We start from the raw sequence: 15,194 nt of genomic DNA on the forward strand, positions 1-15,194 counted from the left end.
AAACTCTCTGGATCGGTCATCTTTGTCGGTAGCTTGCTTTGGAGGACAGCTGAACATTCTTCACTTAGGGTGACATGCGAGAGCTCCTCCAGCTTCCTTTTGTTTTTCAGCACTTCTTTGAGAAACTTGGCATATTTTGGCATCTGAGCAATAGCCTCGACAAAAGGGATGTTGATATGGAGTTGCTTAAAGAGTTCTAGAAACTTCCCATACTGGGCTTCCAATCGCTCCTGCTTCAGTCTTCCAGGGTATGGAATAGGCGGAACATAGGTTCGGACTGGCTCCATAGGCTGTACTGTGCTTGTTGGGGTCAGCCCTTCCTGCGTTCCATCAGGAGACTTTTTCTTAATAACTGGTTCTGAAGTTGGTGAGACAACAGTGGTGGTACCACTCCTAAGTGTAACGGCGTTAGCTGTTGCATTCGGGTTGGTGATTATGTTGCTTGGAAGAGTGCCAGGTGGTCATTCGGATAATTGTCGGGCAATTTGTCCGATTTGGGTTTCTAGGTTCTGAAGTGATGCTTGTTGACTTTTGAGATCGGCTTCATGTTTTAATAATACTCCGCTGATATCAACAGCTCTTGAGTCGGCTTTCTTTTCTGCTTCATTTGTTTTGGTCATCAGTTGGATTAACATTTCTTCGATCTTAGAGTAGTTTGGGTTTTGATGGCTACTAGAACTTTGATCTTGAAATTGAGGTTTAGGCTAGAAAGGTTGATTCATTGGTCTTTTTTCGAATCCGGGTAAAGGTTGAGTATTACATCGTCTTTCCAGCTGAAATTCGGGTGGTTTCTCCATCCTAGATTGTAGTTATTGCTGAAAGCGCTGTTCTGTCGAGCGATGAAATCGACTTCTTCCATGGCCATGATGACTTGTTTACAGTCACTCGTCTTATGGTTTCCTCCACAAGTGTCACAGGTGAGTCTGGTTTTTGATAGCTCGGCTTGAAGTTGTTCGAATTTTTTAGAAAGGGCTTCAAGCTGCGCTGTGACAAGAGTGTTTGAATCGACGTGGTGTATTCCTTTATGGATAGGTGTAGATCTTGGTGGGTTGTAAGCGAAACTCTTCTTTGCGGCCTTCTCCAGGACTTCAAATGCTTCGTTAGGTGATTTGGATCCCAGGTCTCCACCAGCGATCTGTTCGATTGCCTGTTTGTTTTGACTGGATTGTGCGTCAAAGAAAGTTTGTACTTGTAACCATACGCTCAGTCCATGATGTGGGTATCTTCTCATAAGACTTTTGTATCTTTCCCATGCTGCGTGTAACGATTCATCATCATCGGTCCGGAATCCGGTAATGCTGGCTCGGTATTTGGCAGTTTTATCGGGCGAAAAATATTTGAGGAGAAACTGTTCAACCATCTGGTCCCAAGTGGTGATGGAACCAGAAGAAATAGATTCTATCCATTCTAGGGCTTGGCCCCTGAGAGAGAAAGGAAAGAGCTTGAGTTTGATTTGATCTTATGAACAGTTTTGGATTTTAAAGGTTCCGCAGATTCGTAGAAATCGAGATATGTGAGAAAGAGGGTCTTCGTCAAGGAGACCATGAAATTGAACTGAATTTTCCACCATATGAATGGTGCTAGATTTGATTTCGAAATTTTCGGCGATTTCGGGTGGAGCCACTCCATTGCCGTAGCCTTCGAGAGTTGGCTTGGCGTACTGGCTCATGTTCGGCTCATTGTTCTGGGCCGCCATCATTTCTTCGGTTGATTTTCTCCTGGTGTGGTGGTGTCTACTTATTCGTCTTTGATTGCTTCGGTGGTTTCTGCAGTCCGTTTACGTGCTCATCGACGAAAGAGTCGTTCCGGTTCAGAAATTGGGGAAACAAGCTCAGGCTCAAAAGTAGAGGACATACATGGGACTAAATCAAAATTAAATACTAAAGTAAAAGTTAGCTAAGGTTAGTCTAAATTAAACTATGAGTTAAGCTAAGTTATTTTAACTAAGGTCTAAATTAATTAAGCTAAAGTAAGGTAAGGTAGTTAAAGATTAAAATTTGGCTAGCCGTAAAATTATATACTTTAGTATTTAGTAAAAAAATATAAAGATAAAATAAGATAGAAGTTAAAACTTTATACAATTATAGAAAATTATTAAATTAAAACTTGGATCGTTCTTAGAAACGTACCGTGTCCCCGGCACGGCGCCAAAAACTTGATGTGTGCTGTGCGTGGCGGTTAAAGTATAAAAGGATGGAATGATTTGCTTTTGCACAATATCGTGTTTTAAATTTATAAAAGTGATTTCTACAAAGACTAAACACACACAAAATAGGCAAGTGTACCTATCGTATATGTAGAATAGTATTAGAACCAAGTATCGATCCGTGGACACAAAGGTTTCTAATAATAAATCATGGTGTTACTTTAATCGGAGGTTTTAATCATTTTGGGGTTAATTTTTGAATTTTTATAAAATGTAAATACTTATATATAATATATAGGTGACCAAGATAAGAAATTCTAAACGAGTTGTTCAATTATGCGAAGGTTACCATCTAAGATCAAGAATCCACTCCATTTTAACATTGATAATTAATATTTGGACATGTGATAAACTTTCCATAACAATATATGATAGATAGCTCCTTAAACCTTAAGTGAGCATCTTTCGCACTAAGGAGATAGTATGCGTATTTTAAAGTCCACCCTTTCCTAATGTCATACCATCTCAATGATGTCAATTTATGTTGGCAAGTAGTTTCGTAAAGTAGAAAGATTAGGATTGACTTCGATTTCTCAAATACCAATTCTAACAACTTCGGGTTGTTGTAGTTCATCACACAACCTCCCCTTGGTTGATTTATGTAGGTTATAATTACACATTCCGTTAACATATGATTTCTTTAACTAATTTGATATCCTAAGCAAAGCCATTTTTGGATTACCAAGGTTTAGAAAAATACATCATAACTTATATCTCATCATTTCTAAGTACAATATAAGGATCCATGTTTCAATAATGTATCAAAGTATTTCTATCTTTCAAGAACATGAATCGATCATGAAAGATTGCCAATGGAATTGACAACCACCAACTTTGAATTAATGATTTAAGATGGTGAAACATTTCTCATCAAAAGATAATTGTAATATAACCATGTACTTTACTAGACTACATCACATGTATTGATTAATTATCATGTAAAACAAAGCTTCTTCATAGATTTTAGATGGTAAAAGGAGTTTAGCTCATAATGAGCATGATGATAAACATTAAGATGATTGATAACAACAAATACATGGTTAAACTTAGAATAAAGTTTACGGAATGTAGATGAATCTTTCTTCTTAATGATGGTAATGATGGTTGATGATGATGATTGATGGTGATGACCTCCAAACCTTCAAACTCTTCACTAGATCTTCAAAGTGAGTGTTAGTGTGTGTTTTTATAAGTGAAAACCGGAGAGAATTCTTTTCAAGGCACACCAAATGAGTGCAACATGAGCCACTATTTATAGGCAATATGGATAGTGAGGCACGGCCCCGTGCTTGATGAGCACGCCCCCGTGGATTTTTATGACATGTGCCAGATTTGTTTTGTCTTTTCTGTGAGGTGGCAACAGCCCCGTGGTTGGTAGGCACGGCCCCGTGTTTTTTAGTGACATGTTCTCAATTCTTCTTTGTTTTTTTTAGTATTCTCGTCCACGGCCCCGTGCATGATGAGCACGGCCACGTGCTTTTGCTTCCAGATTTTGTCTTTTCTTGTTTTAAAAGCATGGGGGCGTGTTTCTTGAGGTATGGGGGCGTGTTTCTTTGTTTTCTTGTGTTTTCTTCTGTTTTTCTTCGTCTGTTTGCTTGTTTCTTCGTTTGGGGCTTGGTTTCACCTGAAATTATGTTTCATTATGATAAGTAGCCTTTTATGTATTGTTATTAGATAGAAATTGCAGTTTTTAGAGATTATTTGATGCCGAAAAGATGTATATTTCTATGTACATCAGAATCACAATCGCATATAGAAAGGAATTACATTCGCATAAGAGATTCAGTCGTATTCTAACTGGGAATCACATTCATATAAAAGATTCAATTGCATTCACATAAGCATCTCGATCACATTCACATAATTAATGCAATTGCGATTCATTAGGTCATGCGATGCGATCTGAATTTATCATGCGATTCTGAAACTCAAGTTTTTCCGAATTTCAATTTCTACGAGATTTAAAATCGCCTAGGCCCGAACTTTACTTCTATATAACTTTATCCACAATACAAACACTATGAACCCTAATCGGATGAATAATGGTCCGAAAACCCTTACAATTCTAAAACCTAACATATCTAAACAAAAACACAATTAAAACAGTCAAAGGTCCATAATGAAGTCACTAACAAAGATCTTATATCGAATCGGATAATAAGTCACATACATAGGTTCTACTGATCTCATAAACATTCGGTTTTGAACCGTCACAAGAACATATTGGTTTTAATCGAATCCGATGGAATGCCTTGGGTAAAGGATCCATGGTGATGATAATCAAGGAAGAATCACGTGTGAAATAAGGATACAAATCGGTTGTTCTTGGTTAGAAGGCCTAGGGCTGACCCATAGGGGTGACGGGGTGGTCGACGGCCACAGGCCCGACACCTAGTTAGGCCTGAATTTTTTTTTAAAAAAAATTATATTTTTTTATTAAAAACAATATGTATATTTAATGTTTAAACTTAATTACATGACAAGTAGCTTGGTCTAGTTGCAAAAGGGTATTACTCTCAACCAAAAGGTTATGGGTTCAAGTCTCATTTGAGACATGTTTAATCCTTTTTTGTACAAAAATTTTTACACAACCCAAATTATAACCAAGTAAACCTATATAAAAATTTAATTGTTTAAACCAACAAAATACTCCATTTTAATTAAGGCCCAAAACTCCTATCAGCTCCAGGGAACTTAGCATCTAACGGGGTTGGAGTTAAGTCTAAGAGTTTACTAAAGGCTTTCGATACAAAACTCCTATCAGCTCCAGTGTCAAACAAAACAGAAGCAAAACAGTCATTCATAGGAAACTTACCAGTAACCACATTCGGATCGTTGCGGGCCTAGCCCGACCCAATGACGAAAGCTCTACCTTTACCACTGCTTCCGCCACCGCTGCTGCCTCCATTGTTCTCATTCTGCTTTAGTTTGGGGCAATCCTTCTTGAAATGACCCTCTTGACCACACTCGAAACACCCTTTAGTCGCCGTAGGTTGTTTAGGAGCACCCCTTGCCGCTAGGTCTCCCCTACATTCCTTAGCCTGATGACCCATTTTTCCGTATCTCAGACATTTGATACGGTCGCATGGCCCAGCATGGTGATAGTTGCATTTGTTGCATTTCGGGTGTTTCCCAGCATAGCCGCTCGAACCCTGTCCGCCACCGTTGTTGTTATTGTTGGCACCCTGATTGTTGAAGTTCCGAACGAGTTCGGGCTTACGGTAGTGTTGTTTTTGCTGTGGGGGGGTCGATGATGAGGACCTGACGTTGTCAAATTTCCTCTTTCCATTGCTCGGGTTGTTGTTGTTGTTGTCAGTGCTCAGGTTGTCATGGGTTTTAGAGGTTGAACCTCTAGGTGGTAACGCCTGGTCCGTCAGTTTGTGAGCTAACCGGATCGCTTGTTGAATTGTAGCCGATTTGGAAGACGTCACCATACCCTGAATTTTCGGTACCAGCCCATCGATATACATCTCAATTCTCTTACTCGGCGGGTCTACCATCCATGGACACATTACTGCTAGCTCGTGGGAACGAGTGGTGTAGGCTTCAATCTCGGAACCCACCATTTTCAACGACCAAAACTCATATTCCAACTTCACGATTTCCTCTCTAGGACAATACTCCTCCCGCATCATATTCCTGAACTCTTCCCAGTTCATAGCGTTCGCCAATTCCAACCCAATAATTTGCACATTGGAGTTCCACCAAGTGAGAGCAGAATCTTCCAGTGTTCCAGCAGCAAATTTGACCCTACTGGCGGGTGGACAGTTACACATTTCGAAAGCTGACTCGGCCTTCTCAGCCCAACGCAGGAAACCTATGGCTCCCTCAGTGCCCTTAAACGAAGTGGGCTTGCAATCCAGGTAGTTCTTGAAAGTACACGCTCCAGCCGGACCTCCGGCTTGATTCTGAACAAGTGCTTCTAGGGCTGCCGTTGCATGGTCATTCAATAGGGTTTGGAGTTCTACTGCGGTTAAGTTGATGTTACCGCGACCGTGCCCAGCGTTTCTTCCAGCCATTTTCTAGAATCACAGCATAAAATGTTAGACATGAATTCTCGGTTTCATATGCAACACACCATACATGTAATAAAAAGATAGGTAAGAAAGAAAAAAAAATAAAAGAAGTAAACATCACATCACAACCATATAATAATCCAAATAATAATTCATGATTAAAACCATTGTATTCGCTACAAAGTATTTAAAACCAATCCTTAAAATCATAGAAAATAATAGTTTGGATGGAGACAACCCCTCCATCTAGGTGTTATCATCCTTAGATGTCATCGTCTGAGGACACCTCTGAGTGTGCCTCCGGCTCAGCCGGTTCTTCCTCCGGTTCCTCTTCGGGTTTCTCCTCGGGATCTTCCTCAGGTTCTTCCTTAAGTTCTTCCTCAGGTTCTGCTGCATTCTGAGCAATTTGGGTCTGTAAGATATCGCAACGCTCTAGAGCTATCTCTGTCCGGGATCTCGCCACAAGGAGTTGCTCTTACAAATCGATCATCTCTGCTTGCATTCTTCTCATTATCTTCATTTGTTGATCGTTAGCATCCTGCACTTCCTTCATAGCCGCTGTCAGGCGGGAAATTTCCTCTCTAGCCTCGGTTCCATCTCTTATCAATCCGGAAACGTTCGCTCTCGCCGAGCACATAAAACCCACGTCACGCTCTAAACAGGAAACAACATCTGCGAGAACTCGCTCTATTGGTTCGGTTATGGGTGGTAGGGTGTTGGGGTAAGCAGGGCAGCTCGGGTGAGGTAGTGGGGGAACTTGTTCGCGATAAACCATTAGCCTTATCAGACTCGGGTACCAATCCCAGCTAACGTCGTCGTCGTACATGCCTCCAGATAGGCGATACCTCTTCGGTGCAGGGGCTTCTAGTTCCGGGGCTACTCGGGGTGGCGATGAGGTAGGTAGCTGCGGTTCCTTTCCATGAGCATGAGTCATCTGGTCGGATGTTGATGATGGTGGCGTCGACATCCCTACAGGATAAGTCGTGTATGCGTGCGTATGAGTGGATAAGGTAAAGAGATAAGATAACGAAAGACTAAACAAAATATATATGCAGTGCGTATAATTATAACTAATGGGTCGTTGCGGTTATAGTCTAGTATGCATGCAATTCTAGTTCGCTATAACCAATGGCTCTGATACCAATCTGTCACATCCTCAAAATCCACAAACGGAGTTTTACCGTCAGAGGGTGTGAACTAACAGGATCGGAATCATTAGTTATAATCAACATCATAAGTAAAGTTTTCAAACCACGAAACATTAAAGTGTAAATAAGTGCGGAAGCGTAAAATCATAAACCAAGTGTTGCGTCACGCAGGGCGACTTAAAACCCAATTGATAACAGTTTAAAAACAAGTTTGCAAAAACGATAGGGTTCAAGGTAATGCATGATCCTATACCGCACGCCCGCCTCGGCTACCTGAGAATAACATACTAAAAGTGTCAACACGGGGTTGGTGAGTTCACAAGTTTATATAAATAAAGTGTTTGCGTTTGCGTTTGCGTTACCAGATAATGTTAAATCAATTATATATCGATAGGTAGCTAGCCTATACAACAAGTATTACTAAGTGTTCGACACCGAAGCTGACTATTTATCAATTGCCTTGCCACCATGTCTATCCCGACCATGGAAAATGTGTTAGCCAAGATTACACCCACTCGACCTCCAGTCGAGTTTAGCGTTGGGTGGGGTTTGTCAAACCCAGTACTACTACTCAACAATGACTCGCTATTATACAAATACTAAACGGTTCGATGTTATGAAGGACTTTAGTTGTTTCGTTTGCCACTTAGCCTTTACAAGTGATATATAACTAATAACAAAATCTAAAGCGTTTTGGAGTATGTTATCTCCCACAAGTAAAAAGCGTTTAAAAGAGTAAAAGGGGAACGTGAAACTCACTGTTTGCGAAGAATTCAAAAACAAGTCAACGAAGAGATGCGCGTCGCAGAAAATCCTCACTAGCGTTCTAAAACAAGAATGAGATTTTCTAAGTGTTGGAACTATTATTGAGTCTCTAGACTCGGAACATAATACCTATGCATGAGATACGTTTCGTGTTTCGTTTGTGAATTGTGTGTGACTCAACAAACACATTGGTGGTACGTTACATGTGTGAACAACCACCTACGTGTCAAGTATTAATATTGTACATTACTAGCAATTATTCCCCACAAGAGCAATTTAGTCAAAAACATAGCAATTATCTAGCAACAAGCATGTTTCATGTATTTTCATATAGTTCAGCAGTTAATTTTATCAAGACAGATTTCTACTTGAAAGATTACTCTATTCAATAAATCATAACATATCAATTAATTCATAAAAAATCGTCACAAAAGCACACATGAGTTAAGTTTCCAGAACTATTTTTATCGTACTTTTATTCCACATAGATTTCTCACAATGATCAAAACATTACAGTAAACTCACAGCAGTCAAAATCATGCGCAACAGAATGATATTTGTTATTCCCGTTAAATGGTAATTCCAATTAATGCAAGACCAATTGGGTTAGGTTCTTAACTCAACATGTTAACTTCCAGAAGTGGAACCAACCCATTTGGTCTTGTAGTTTATGAGATATGATAATTACAAAACAGCCTAATAGCAGGTCTCACAATTCAGATTTGCACTTCAGTTTTGTAAAATAATAAAAGTTAACTTTTACCCGTCCAAAAATTACAAACTTGGACTTTATAAAAACTAGACTCAACCTAGTACACCGAAGTGTTAACAAGCTCGACCAATTACCATATTAACATTCAGTTACAGTTGTCTAAACATAACTTACAATCTTTCCAGTACCAGTTTTGACCTTTGATCACATTTAAATCGTTTGATTAACCAAAACACCTCCAAATCAGGCGTGGTTGGGTTTTCTGAAAACTAGACTCAGAGAACTACCTTTTAGACTCATAAATATTCCAGTTTGGTTTTATATTTAACAAGTTACGCCTCGTTCAAGTTTAACTATCACTGCTGTCAAAAATCAGCAAGCACACAACAATCGTTTAGCATGCATCCTAAGCATATGACATATCTCCAAACATGCAATAAACATAATTATCCATAAAAATCAGTAGTAAACCCTCTAGGGTTTACGAAAAATCAATGCTCTAACAATCTTTCACCGTTCAATATCACACATGATCATTTAAATCAATAACCAAAGCATAATTAAGCATCATCTAATTAATACAAAGCATAAGAACACTTAACACATGATTTACAAAATTAGGGTTTTATGTTTATACCTTAAAAACGCAGAAACGAGCAAGAAGAAGGTGAGAGATGCCTAGAAACAAGTGCGGGATGCTCCGATTATGAAAAACAAAGCCAAAACGGAGGTGATATGGTGTTGGTGGTGGCTGCCGTCGCAAGAGGGGAGGGGGGTGAGGGCCGATCGGGTTAGAGGAGGGAGGGAGGAGGTTAGGGTTTTTAATATTATTAATAATAATATGTTACACAAAGGCCCCTCAACTTTTAGTTATTACTTTTCTAGTATAAAGTAGCTTTTTGCATCTTGAGTTAATGTTCTACACAATATTATCAAATAACACATAAGCCTAACACATAATTATCAAATAATTATTGTTTGGATGTTTGTCGTTTATTCACCAATGGTTTGCGTCAACTCATTTGCGTTTCGGTGGAATCCTGAAAGACTGCATGTGTAGTGATTGTCAAGCGTCATTTAAAACCCTAATTTAAATGTAATGAGATGTGCGTTATAGATCAAGTGATCTTAAGTTTGAATTGATGGAATTTGAATTAACGGAGTTAACCTGAAATTGACGAGTGTCACAGATCACCTCTCAGTCTCACCAACAAACTCTAACTTACACTTAGTTGATTTTAAGAACAAACCGGGAAACGAATTGTTAAAGTTGATATGGGATAAATTATATATAAATATAATAGATATTTCCTACATTTTAAATAGTTTTTGACGTTGTTTTTATTTAATATTACTCTCAACTGACACATATTTAAAGTTTAAAGGTTTCATAAGGCAACGAGTTTAAAATTAAATAAGTGATTGTATGAATCCATTGTAGGTGTCGAAGTCTTGGACATCAAATCTTAGAAGACATATGAGCTGGGCCCAGAAGAAGATCAAAAGAAATAAATTAACAATGGCCATGGATCAATACAAAAAAAGGGCTTATGTGGGCTTTATTATTTGTTGGAGCTAAAAAAATAAAACCCTACACTATAATATAATTTATAGAGAGAGCGGCAGAGAGAGGAAGACGAATATATTTTACGAAAAGGGGGCCGGCTACTGTTTGATTAGGTCTCAAAATGTAAAGCAGCTACCATATTAATATTTTAATAGGGGGAAGCTTTATTGTTGGGGGCAAAAACATTCCACCAGATACGAGGTTTTGTTTTGGTTGAGGAAAAGTCAACGAAGCAAAAGGAAAAAATAATATACGTGATATACTTTGGTTTTGTCACAAGCTGCTGTGGAGATCAGAAAACGAAAAAGAATTCAAGAAAGTCAAAATCTACTCTTGTTCTTTGGTGGTGCCTACTATAGTGGTAATAGTTCGAAAGTATTATTATTATTATTAGTTATATATTTCTTTCATTATGATTGTTGTCATGAATACAATTGAATTGTTTTCTTTTATTATTTCTATTAGTAGCTAAATACTTTAAACTGCCTAGGTTTGGTTGAGTACTATGTTAGTTTAATGGTTTGACGAACTACTATTGATATTTGGTTGATTTATTATTGTGGTAAAGTTTTTAATTAATTTGGTCATGATATTGTTGCGTAATAGAATCTAGTTTGTTGCTTTAATATTTATTCCACTTGTGTTTAATAGTTTTTTTGGTGATTGTTAGGCGCTTGATTAGGTTGTCTACTTTGTGTTTTCAATTTGTTTGCGGTTTATGGTCGAAAAAATCGTAGGAATAAGTATTGAAAGTGGTTTAGATTTTATTGTTCTTTCACTAGATAGGCCGGGAGGCAATCTAGTGTTGTGTCATCTTTGTCTTTTGTGGGTTTGGGTAATAATTGCACGGGAGTGAGTTGTCCTAGGTCCCTAAGATTATTTTGATACAAGTTGTGTTCAAGTTAATTAAAAATACCCCCTTTATATTAATATATATTGTATCCAAAGAGGCCGGGAGGTGATTTGGGTTTTGGGGTACCATAGTATTATTAGGTAAGGTGAGACTGGGAGGTGATCCAACCCTTTAACAATTGAGCTTCACATGTCATTAGAGTTCTAGGGTGTCGTTGGTGAGGCCGGGAGGCGATCTAGCGTATTTTAGTGGTCTTTAGTGTCATATTTTTTTAAGATATTGTTTTTCAACCAAGTCAAGTTCGTTAGCTATTAAGTTTAACTAGTAGGATTCCATTACCTAGGTAGTCGTTTCTCGCATATTAGTAAAACCCGTTTTTTTTATAAAGTTTTATTTTTAGTTAATTTTTAATTAGCTAAGCATTATTAGTTTAAGTAATATAAAAAGAATTCTAAAAATCAAAAGAAAGTCTAGGTTAGTAATCTTTTAGGTTTAAATAATTAGAGTTTACCCATAGTGTCCTAGGTTCGATATTCGTTCTTACTTGCTAGCTACATTGCGACCGGTACACTTGCCGATTGTGTGTTTTTTCTTTAGTGAATTCGGTAAAACTTGGTTATTAATATTATATATGTTTCTCACACATCAAGTTTTTGGCGCCGCTGCCGGGGACACTGGCAAATTCTTTGTTTAAACCGACTTGATTATCTTATTTGTTTAATTGTTTATTTTCTTCTTAGTTGTTATTTTTTTTCTTTAGGTGTTTTTACTTGCTGTTTTTGCCTTTAGTTTTAGTTAATTTAAAAAAAAATTCTAAATTATTTTTTTATTTTAGTTTATGCATAATACCCGTTCTCAAGGCCCACTTTTATTCATTGCATCAAAAGAGCCCGAGAGAGAGTTTCAAGAGCGAATTAAGGAGACTACAGATAGCGAGAGCGATTCACCCGACATCCAGGTTAGCGTCTCTACTCCTAAAATAGATATGGGCGACGTCGTTCCACCGCCGAGACAAACTGTTCATGCTAGAGCCAGCGATGGCATCATGGGGGCACGATCTGCAATTGTCCGACCTGTTGCGACTAATAATCAAAACTGGCAAATTCCCTCTCACGTCATGAATTGCATCACAAATTCTGCTCAGTTCCACGGCTTGGATGACGAAGATGCTCCGGGACACCTGTCTCGATTCGTGCGGATCTGCGAAACCTTTAATATTAATAATATCACATCCGACGTCATTCATCTTAAGTTATTCCCGTTCTCACTTTCTGGCCGTGCTGCTACATGGTTTGACTCTCTTCCAAACGCCTTAATCGCCACATGGGCCGACTTGCAATCCAAGTTCCTTAGGAAGTATTTCCCTCCATCAAAGGCCGGGCGTCTACGCGAGCAAATCCGTTCTTTTCATATGGACCCCGATGAGTCCTATTATTCTGCGTGGGAGCGTTTCCAAACTCTTATAAGCCGTTGTCCTTAGCATGGCCTAAACGATTGGGCTGTGGTTGAAAAATTCTATAACGGTCTTACTCCCGAAACCGAACAGCGGTTCAATACCGCCGCCGGAGGAAACATGCTCGATAAACTCACCATAGAGGACGCTGAAGAAATGTTCGAGAGCATTGCATTAGGGGATCGGCATACACCGAGTAGAAGGTCCGTCTCGGCTGCCAAGGCCGCAGCCATCTCAGCATCACGTGGAGTGCATCATGTTGATCAGAATACGAGTATGTCGGCAGATGTGGAAGCACTTAAGAGGGAGATGAAAGAGCTTAAGTTGCAAGCTCGTAGGTGCGAGATATGTCGTGGAAATCACGAGACAGCCGATTGTCCCGTTGATTCTCAGGAGGAGGTAGATTTTCTTGCTAATCAAAACCGTACCTTCAATTCTGGGTGGCGAAACAATAATTCTAACTCTAATTGGCTGGCAGGTAACACCGGTTATCAACAACGCCAGAATTTGTTCCAAAAACCTGCCCCCGAACATGCTCCTGTGCCAAATAGTACTTCTAAGATCGAGGAGATGTTGGCTAACCAATCTCAATTGTTAAATCAGCTTTTACAAAATGATGCCAACACCAAATCCACTCTTTTGCAGCATGAGACGTTTATGAAGGGACAACAGGTCGCATTTCAGAATCTCGAGGCCAAGTTTGGTGAGTTGTCCGCAAAGATTGATCAACGACCCTCAGGGAGTCTTCCAAGTAACACCGTCCCTAATCCTGGTCCCACCTATTCTAAACCATTTCAAAATGCTCAGGCCAAGGCAGTGACCACCCGAAGTGGGAGAGGTGTAGTTAGAGATACACCAAGTGAGGAGGAAGTTGACGAGGAGTTGGAAATGGAGACACCGCCTGACAAGGTGAACCAGAGGCGAGGCCCAGCAAGTACCTCACGGTCAGGCGGTGCGTTAGTTGAGAAGGAGAAGCAGGTTGAGCAGGAACCGGTGCGCGTCTATAAGCCAAAACCGCCATATCCCGGTCGTCTAGTGAAGAAGAATGATTTGGAGCAGTACTCTAGGTTTCTCGACATGCTTAAGAAGCTTCATGTGAACATTCCGTTTATTGAAGCTCTTGCGAACATGCCAAAACACGCCAAGTTTCTTAAAGACTTGCTTACTAATAAGAAGAAACTTGAGGAGCTTTCGACTGTTACTCTTAGTGAGGAGTGTTCTGCCGCCGTACAGAACAAGCTTCCTAGGAAGATGACAGATCCTGGCAGCTTTACCATTCCTTGCTTGATTGGTAAACTTCATGTTAGCAATGCTTTAGCCGACCTCGGTGCAAGCATTAACCTCATGCCCTACTCTGTGTTTGCCAAACTTAACGTGGGAGAGCTGCTTCCCACCCGAATGAGTATCCAGTTGGCAGACCGATCTGTGAAGTTCCCAAGGGGCATTGTGGAAAACATGTTGGTGCAGGTGGACAAATTCATCTTTCCGGACGACTTTGTCATTCTCGATATGGATGAGGACTCGAACGTTCCGCTCATCCTCGGTCGTCCTTTCTTAGCCACCGATGTTGCCGATGGCAAATTGACTCTTCGAGTTCATGATGACACGGTCATATTCGACGTGTAGAAATCCATGAGGCATACTCAGCAGCATGATGACACTCTCTACTTCATCGATACTTTCATGATGCATGTAGGAGACTATCTTACGAAGGTCTGCCAGAGAGACACGTCCGACACCCAGATCATCGATGTGGAAAATCAGTCATTCGAGATGACAGAATTTGATTTTGAGTTGCAGGAGAAGGAGGAGCAGCAGTTACCTAAGACAGGGGGACACGAGCCGATCATGAGTTCCCAAATCTTTTCTAATGTCCTTGCGGTTGAAGAACGAGAGTTTCCGATTGAAAAACCATCTGTTGAGAACCCCCCATCTTTAGAGCTAAAAGATTTGCCATCTCACCTCGAGTATGCGTTTTTAGGGGAGGGGTCTCAACTTCCCGTCATCATCTCTTCGAGTTTGGAGACGGAGGAAAAGGAGAAGTTGATGGTTGTTCTGAAATCGCATGAGCATGCCATTGCATGGAAGCTTATGGATATAAAAGGTATAAACCCGTCATTCTGCACACATAAAATTTTTATGGAAGATGAGTATAAACCTTTGATTCAGCCACAAAGGAGGCTTAACCCGAACATGCAGGAGGTTGTTAAGAAGGAGGTTATAAAGTTGCTCGATGCTGGTTTGATTTTTCCGATCTCCGACTCCGCGTGGGTTAGCCCAGTCCAGGTGGTCCCTAAAAAGGGCGGTATGACAGTTATCACGAATGAAAAGAATGAGCTCATACCGACACGGACTGTAACAGGGTGGTGAGTTTGCATCGACTTCCGCAGACTTAACGAGGCCACACGAAAGGACCATTTCCCGCTTCCATTTATTGATCAGATGCTTCAGCGTTTGTCAGGACAACAGTTCTA

This window comes from Bidens hawaiensis, unplaced genomic scaffold (assembly GCF_021521415.1).
Source record: "Bidens hawaiensis isolate Kalapana, Puna unplaced genomic scaffold, B.hawaiensis_p1.1 tig00004551_1, whole genome shotgun sequence".
Lineage (NCBI taxonomy): Eukaryota > Viridiplantae > Streptophyta > Magnoliopsida > Asterales > Asteraceae > Bidens > Bidens hawaiensis.